The sequence below is a fragment of the Cyprinus carpio genome, chromosome A14 (genome assembly GCF_018340385.1).
Source record: "Cyprinus carpio isolate SPL01 chromosome A14, ASM1834038v1, whole genome shotgun sequence".
Lineage (NCBI taxonomy): Eukaryota > Metazoa > Chordata > Actinopteri > Cypriniformes > Cyprinidae > Cyprinus > Cyprinus carpio.
In genome coordinates this window covers 17,601,839-17,610,699 of record NC_056585.1, presented here as the reverse complement: position 1 = coordinate 17,610,699, position 8,861 = coordinate 17,601,839, and positions in this window count along the sequence as shown.

Sequence of the window (8,861 nt, the reverse complement as noted above, 5' to 3'; positions counted from 1 at the left end):
TGGATCCCGTGCTTTGCTCTCCTGGTTGGGGCTGACGGTCACACGCTGCTCTCTATAACAGAGGAGGAAAGAGTTAGTGTCTGCGTCGGGGACATTGCTCCCCCCGACACTGCTTTCCTTCCCGGCTTAAGTAGACGCCGCTTAACGAGCTGCAGGTGCGGCCGCTCAGCCTGTAACGAGCTAGTGCCGGTGATTTCACTGTGTTGCCAGGGCGACGCTGACGAGCGCTCGGGACACACGTCACACTCCCCCCCCCCTAAGCGTCGACCTGCATCTGCGGAACAATGGGGAGATATGGGGAGGGTGGGGAGTGGAGCCTGACAGACCTGCGAAAGCTGCCCCTATCCTGGAGAGGCCGTCCGCGTTGGCGTTGGCTGTCCCCGCCCGGTGTTGTACGGTGAAGTGGAAGTCCTGGAGCGCAAGGAACCACCGGGTCACCCTGGGATTGGTGTCCTTTGCGCGGGCCATCCACTGCAGTGGCGCATGATCGGTCAGCAGGGTGAACCGGCGGCCGAGGAGGTAATAGCGAAGCTCCAGGACTGCCCACTTGACGGCCAACGCTTCCTTCTCCACGGCGGCATACCGTTGTTCAGTCGGGGTCAGCTTCCGGCTAATATAGATCACCGGGTGCTCCTCGCCATCCTGGACTTGGGAGAGAACGGCTCCCAACCCGGTGTCTGAGGCATCGGTCTGCACCAGGAAGGGGCAGTTGAAATCGGGGGCTCGAAGGACTGGCTCCGAGGTGAGGGCTGACTTCACCTGCTGGAATGCCTCTTCTGCTTTTGGACTCCAGGCTACCTTCTCGGGTTGCCCCTTCCTGGTCAGATCTGTCAGGGAAGAGGCTAAGGAGGAGAAGTTAGGGATAAAACAACGGTAGTATCCTGCCAACCCCAAAAAGGCTCGTACCTGGGTCTTGGTAGTGGGCCGCGGTGCCGAGAGGATAGCTGTCACCTTCTTTTCCTGGGGGCGGATGAGGCCGCGACCCACGCAGAAGCCCAGGTACTTGGCTTCGGAGAGAGCCAGGTGACATTTCCGGGGGTTGGCGGTGAGCCCCGCCCGGCGGAGTTCCAGCAGCACCCTCCGGAGCCGCTCTAAATGCTCCCTCCAGGTCTCGGAATGGATGACCACGTCGTCGATGTAGGCCGCGGCGTAGGCCATATGGGGCCTCAGCAGGACATCCATGAGCCTCTGGAAGGTGGCGGGGGCCCCGTGCAGGCCGAAGGGAAGGACCCGGTACTGCCAGTGGCCACTGGGGGTTGAGAAGGCTGTCTTGGGCTTGGCATCCTTCGACAGAGGGACTTGCCAATAACCTTTGGTGAGGTCGAGAGTCGATATGAACCGGGCCCTTCCCAGTCGATCCAGGAGCTCATCGACCCGGGGCATGGGGTAGCCATCGAATTCAGAGACCTCATTTAGGCGGCGGAAGTCGTTGCAGAACCGGAGGGTGCCGTCGGGCTTCGGGACCATTACGATGGGGCTGGACCAGGGACTCCGCGAGGACTCAATTACCCCCAACTTTAACATCTCCTGTACCTCTGTCTCGATTGCGTGTCACCGAGCCTCCGGGACACGATAGGGCCGCTTCCGGACGATAATTCCTGGTGGTGTTCGGACTTCGTGCTGGATGACGGTCGTCCGCCCTGGCAGGGGGGAGAACACATCCAAGAACTGACCGACCAGGTGCTGCAGTTCCGTCTTCTGGGCCGCGGAGAGATTGGGATCCATGTCTACAACCACGGGAGAGGTGGTGGAGAGGGCCGAGAGTTGGGGTCCGGTCCCCACCCAGCGCTTCAACAGATTTATATGATAGAGCTGCTCCTCCTTTCGGCGACCTGGTTGGCGCACTTTATAGGTGACGGGGCCTACCCGTTCGGTGACCGTGTATGGGCCCTGCCAACGTGCCAGGAATTTACAGGCGGAGGTGGGGACCAGAACCATGACGTAGTCTCCCGGCTGGAACTCCCGTGGTGGGGCGGCCCGATTGAAGAGGCGCTGCTGGTCTTGCTGGGCCTTGGAAAGGTGCTCCCGGACCAACGGCATGACCCTGTCGATCCGCTCCCTCATGGCCTTGATGTGCTCGAGGGTGGTCCGACATACCGCAGGCTGTTGCTCCCAGGCTTCCCGGGCGACATCTAGAAGCCCTCGGGGTTGGCGGCCGAAGAGGAGTTCGAAGGGCGTGAAGCCGGTGGAAGCCTGGGGCACCTCCCGGATCCCGAACAGCACATACGGGATCATTTGGTCCCAGTCGCGTTGGTCCTCGGCCACGACTCGTCGCAGCATCTGCTTAAGGGTCTTGTTAAAAACGTTCCACGAGCCCATCAGTTTGTGGATGATACACACTGGTCCGGATCTGCCGGACTTTGAGGAGCTTGCAGAGGTCAGCCATGATCCGGGACATGAAAGGGGTGCCCTGGTCGGTCAAGATCTCCGCTGGTAGGCCAACCCGACTACTCAGTAGGAAGAGCTCCTGTGCGATGTTCTTTGCGGTGGCCTTGCGGAGGGGAATGGCCTCTGGGTAGCGGGTGGCATAATCCACGATAACTAGGATGTGTTCATGCCCCCGGGCGGACTTCGGCAGCGGCCCCACCAGGTCCATCCCGATGCGCTCGAAGGGCACCTCTATGATAGGCAGCGGGATCAGCGGGCTGGGGGGAGGAGCGTGTGGCGATGTCCGTTGGCACGTCGGGCAAGCTTGGCAGTACCGCTTGACATCCGCCTCCAGTCCAGGCCAGTGGAAGCGATCCCGGATCCGTTGCGCGGTGTTTTGAGCGCCGAGGTGGCCAGCCATCGGGTGGGCATGGGCGAGTTCCAACACCGTCTGGATTTTGCTTCACGGTACCACCAGCAACGTCTTTTCCTCCCCCCTTCGCTGCGCGACACAGTAAAGCAGGCCGTTTTGGATGACAAAATGGGGGGTGGGGTGGGGAGCCGGTTGTAGATCCTCTCCTTCCGCCACCCGCACTTGAGACCATCAATGCTTGAGGCGTTCGTCCCCACGCTGCTCTTTGGCGAGCGTTCCCCCTCCCGCTATCTGCTGGAAGACATCAAAGAACAGGTTAGAGGTTTGGGAGGGGGACTCACCTCCTCGAGGGCTGTCCGACGTCAGCAGCGCGGGGCGTCGTCGAGGGCGCCTTGCTGATCTCCGGCGTCGGCGGTTCCCGGCCAGGCTAGCAGGCTGTGTGCTGGAGGTGAGGAGCTGATCGAACCCCGGCCAATCCCGACCGAGGAGAACGGGTACCGGTAGGTCCTTTAAGATTCCCACTTCGACGGGCCAGGAACCAGGGGTCGCGGTGATGGTCACTCGCCGTGCCGGTACATGTCTGGTATCCCCGTGCACGCACGTTATCGCCAGCCGGGCTCTGGAACCTGTTCGGGGCGGAAGGACATTTGGTTGTATCAGGCTTACCCCGCTGCCCGAGTCGAGGAGGGCGATGAACGGCCGGCCATTGATGTGCACCTCGGCTCGCGGTGCCTCCGGCGGCAGATTGTGAACTGAACAGCCTGCTAGCCACGTCCGTCCTGGGGAGCGCGGCGGTTCGGTGGGCATCGGCTCGTCCTGGGGGCCGGGAACCGCAGGCCTGCTCACGGGTCGCTGGGTGCCCTCCGGCGAGCGTCGCTCCTGGACCACCCTTCGGGGAAAAGGCGGCGCTCGCTCCCCTACCTCCCGGTGTTGGGCGGCCTCCGCCAGCTCAATGGCCTCCACGAGCTCGTCGAGATCGGTGGGATTCCTCATGCCAGCCGCCTGTCTCAACGCGCGGGGGAGGGCGCGGAGGAGTCGGTCAATCACCACACGCTCAGCTACCTTGTGTGCGGGGGGACCCCCTGTCAACAGCCAATGTTGGGCCAACCGGGTTAGTTCTGCCGCTTGGGCGCGAGCGGGCTGTCGAGCTCGATATTCACCGTCATAGAACTGCTGCGCCGCACAGATTGGGGAGAGGCCTACTCGGCTCAGGATTTCCTTTTTCACCTCTCCATAGTCCCGGCTTCTCTCAGCCGTCATGGTGAAATACGCCCGCTGCGCTTCCCCGGTCAGCAGCGGTGCGAGAAGTCTGGCCTCTCGTCCTCTGGCCACGCCTCCCGGATCGCGGTGGCCTCAAACATTTGAATATACATCTCCACATCGTCGTGCGCCGTCATTCGCGGCATCAGCTGTACGGCTTGGACACGGGGGTCAGGCAGCGGCGTGCGGTGGGCGGCGGTGCGGAGGGCGGCGAGCTCGCGTTCGGCGTCTCCTTGACGTGAGGCCATGTGCTCCATTATTTGCTGCTGACGGATGCTCACCTCGGTGAGGTGTTTAAGCAGCTCTTCCATGCCGGGGGAGGAGCGGCCGCCTGTGGAAACAGAGCAGAGGGAAAAGACCTCGGGGGTCGGTTGTCGGTGTCCACCTCACACTTTCGCCCGCATTCTCCACCAGTGTGGCGAGGGGAGGAACTACAGGACAACCGATAGACAGAGAAAATCCCCGAAGGGTGGATTTATTGAAAACCTTGTGCTCTGAGTGAAAACGGTGCTAGCCGTCGTGCTCCAACTCCCTCGTGCTCTCTGTGCCTTGAGTGGTGGATCCCGTGCTTTGCTCTCCTGGTTGGGGCTGACGGTCACACGCTGCTCTCTATAACAGAGGAGGAAAGAGTTAGTGTCTGCGTCGGGGACATTGCTCCCCCCCGACACTGCTTTCCTTCCCGGCTTAAGTAGACGCCGCTTAACGAGCTGCAGGTGCGGCCGCTCAGCCTGTAACGAGCTAGTGCCAGTGATTTCACTGTGTTGCCAGGGCGACGCTGACGAGCGCTCGGGACACACGTCACAATATATACACAGTATCTATGGTGTGGAGAGCATCACTGATTATAATGAGTTCTATAGTATTTTGTTGTGCCGCGCCACTCGCGTCTTGTGTAGACATGGTGTAACATTGGTTTTGCTTTGTTTCACAGAACGAATCATTGCCTGGGTTGCGTACGAATGTGTGGGGCAGAGCTATCAAAATAGGGGCTAGAAATTTTTGGGGTATGGGCGTGTTTGTTTTGGTGATTTCAAATGTCAACATTGGCTACTACACCTTTAAGTGTTTTAGAATGTCCCACTCTATTTAGTGATTGAAAAAGTGTAGCAGGTGCTGTATATGGATTGCAAGTGAAACAGAAAATTGAGTTGAGATGGAGATGGAAAATTGAGAGTCCTTTGCCACAGTTTTATGGATGTTTTTCCCTCCATCTTTCTGTGCCAGTCATGACTGAGTTTGAAGAAACACCATATATGTCTGGAGGGTGCGGCTTGGACACATCCTCAGTGATGAACCCAGGATCATAGGATGTTTCGGGTCTTTGATCATCAGACACCCTCACCTGGGTGACCCAACCGGCGATGATCAGTAAACCTCTAATACCAAGGAGCGTGAAGGCTCGATAAAGAGACTGCCCTAAAAAAATCCCCTGCATCCCACCTCGATAGGTTCACAGCAGGTCCTTCAACAACTTCCTCTGCAAGCTTCCACTAGCTCGTGGTAGTTAGCTCTCTTCCGCTCATGGGCCTCCTATATCTTCTCCTCCCAGGGAACTGTTAACTCCAGCAGCACCACTTACTTTGAGGCATCAGATGTTAAGACCAGGTCAGGGCTGAGTGATGTCCTTGCAATCTGCTCTGGAAACTTGAGCTACCTCCCAAGGTCCACTCTCAACTGCCAGTCACAAGCCTTGGCTAGAAGTTCTGTTGGGACCTTGTATTCTGCTGAGGTGTTTCCCCAGCCCTGACAAAGTCTATGTTATGACTTGCAGGTTGCTGGTGATGTATGGATTCCAGAGAAGATGGAGTCAGCTACTGCCTACAGCACCTGGTCATGGCGCCACCTATACCTCCCTTCTCCTAGGGCTTTAGGGCAGCAACTCATGATATGCTCCAAGGCAGTGGTTCCCAACCACGTTGCTGGAGGCCCCCCAACACCGCATGTTTTCCATGTCACCTTAATCAAACACACCTGATTCAAATCATTAACTCATTATTAGAGACTCATAGACCTGAATTGGGTGTGTCAGACAAAGGAGAGATGCAAAATGTGCAGTGTTGGGGGGCCTCCAGGAATGTGGTTGGGAACCACTCCACCAAGGAACCTCTCGCCAGGCACAGCGGACATGCTGGAGTCTCTGCAAGTCCCCAGTTATACAGGTTGGATGGGCTTGGGAGAACATCATACACTGACTGGATCAAAAACTTGAGTCTAGCTGGTTCTGACTTCCAAAGCTCCCTCCAAGTGATCTTCCGGGCCAATGTATTCTCCCAATTGGTCCAAGCTCCTTGTTGGTGCATAGCCACTGTCCTGCTATGGCGCTCCTCTTCCAACTCTGCACGAATCTCCCCCTGGATCAGTTGACATCTCTCTTTGCCCTGAGCCTTGTCGTAGCGAAGTGTTGGGTGGCTACCAAGTCCAGCTCGTCCAACTGTGACAGAGACTACCAAAATATTGTGCCTTAGTCTTGCTTCTGCCCACTGGAGAGGCTCTTGTGACCTTAAACTCCTCAGCCAGACTGGTGAAGGGAAGTTACAGCTTATTTGTATCCCCATAAAGAGCAATACTACTTAGGCTTTGGGGAAGTCCCAGCCACCTGTGGGGGAACTGGGTGATGTTTTGGTCAAAAGTTTTCATGGTGCTTATTGGGACTTCATATATCAGCAGCAGCCACAGGAGTCTCGGCAGCATTCCATGTTGATAAATCCATGCCTTGAACTTCCCTGGGAGACCTGATTTATTTACTGCTGATAACCATCCTTTAGCTCTGTGCCTGCTGACTGAACTGCTGCTGTGTCTTTCTTGGTGCTGTCGAAGATCTTCCCCAGGCTCTTCACAGGTTTCTCAGACACTGATGGGATTAAGGCTCCTGCCAGGCAGAAGCGGTACCTGTCCTCACTTTTCCCCTTCCTCAAGACCAGGGACCTGGATTTGGCTGGTTTGATGACCATCCTTGCCCATGTAAAAAGCATCTCTAGTCCTTGTAGAAGCCAGCGACACCCTACCACTGATGTTCCTGTGACAGTCAGATCATCCATATAAGCTTGAATGGGAGGTTGTTGAATGCTGGATCTGGAAAAGGGGGCCCTGCATTCCACTTCAGCTGCCTTGACAAGCATGTTCATTGCCGGGGCGAACAACGTCACTGATATAATGCACTCAGTCATAATGCCTTTCTCTAGGCGATGCCATGTGGAAGATGTTGCCCCAGAGGTAAATCTCAAGCTTAAGTTGCTGTAATAGTCTCGTATGAGCACTTGGATCTTCTCTGGGACGTGATATATGGACAGAGCTGTTGTCACAAGTTATGAAACAACTATGACATTAAGTCATCTACATTAAACGGTCATGCAATCACTTTAGCAAAAATACAATTAGTAACTCTTTCTCTTTGCCTGAGATAGATAGATAGATAGATAGATAGATAGATAGATAGATAGATAGATAGATAGATAAAAATATATCTATAATAATAAATAATAAATACTTTAAAGTAATACTTCCCAAAAAAAATGAAAATTTGCTGAAATCTGACTTACTCTCAGGCCATTCAAGATGTAGATGAGTTTGTTTGTTCATCGGAACAGATGTGGAGAAATTTAGCATTACATCACTTTCTCATCAATGCAATTAATGGGTGCTGTCAGAATGAGAGACCAAACAGCTGATAAAAACATCACAATAACAGCAAAAATCCATAATCCTTAATGTCCACTGACAACTGTTTTGAACTGTTGCCGCTTGTAAACGGTGCATGATCTACATATTACTCTCCCAGGTTAGATGATTTTTTTTATTTATATATTTTTTTACTGGATAAAGCAACATTATGGATAGAGGACTTGTCTGAACATTAAACATGTCTAACTGATGGATTTGTTTATTTCCAAAATGCAACTTTTTCGCTTTACAAGATGTTAATTGTTAGACCTGGAGTTCTGTGGATTACTGTCATGTTTTTACCAGTGAAGAAGGAAGTTCATTTTCAGTATTTTTTTATTTTTATTTTTTTAGGATGAACTGTTCCTTCAAATTGACTTTTCAGAAGCTCACAGCTGAACTGAGGGTTGTGGTGTTGTTTTGGGAGCAGGGTTTGCTGGGTTATCCATGTTCAGATGGGTTCACAGGCTGTTGAGATCTGGTGATAGCTATCATCAGGATGCAGGTCCCACGCCCCGCACAGCAAACTCTTTTGATGAAGAATGAATACAAATCTTATCACTTTAGATTACAATTCCCCCTTCCCTGCTCCCAGCATGTTAAATCTATAATTTTCCATCAGGTAAAAGAAGGAGAGAAAAAAGAAGGCTAGAGGAAATGGGGAATGAAACTTGGGTTAACTACTGAATGGAATGCATATAGTGCAAGCCACTATTTCTTATAGTTGTCTTATGTTGTCATTGACTCGATAAATTCAGGGATATTGGGATCATTACACTGCACCCTTAACACACACACACACACACACACACACACACACACACACACAGAATGCAGATATGTACGTAAAACTTAAGCAAGAAACTGTAAATAATCATAATTAAGCCTTACCACCAGCAGTTAAATAATAACAATTCATTTTATTATTATTATTATTATTATTTTAACAATTAATAATATTATTATTATTTTTTTTTTTTTTTTTTATTTTATTTTTTTTTATCTATGGTTAAATGTGTTTATAGACCACATACAGAATTAAGCAGACTGAGCATTTCTAAATATATGAGTCAATTCAACCCCCAAAATGAAAATTCTGTCATCATTTACTCACCCTTCTTGCACAGCACATTTGCACATTAGAATGAGTCATGAAAAATCACGTGACACTGAAGTAATGGCTGCTGAAAATTCAAAATAT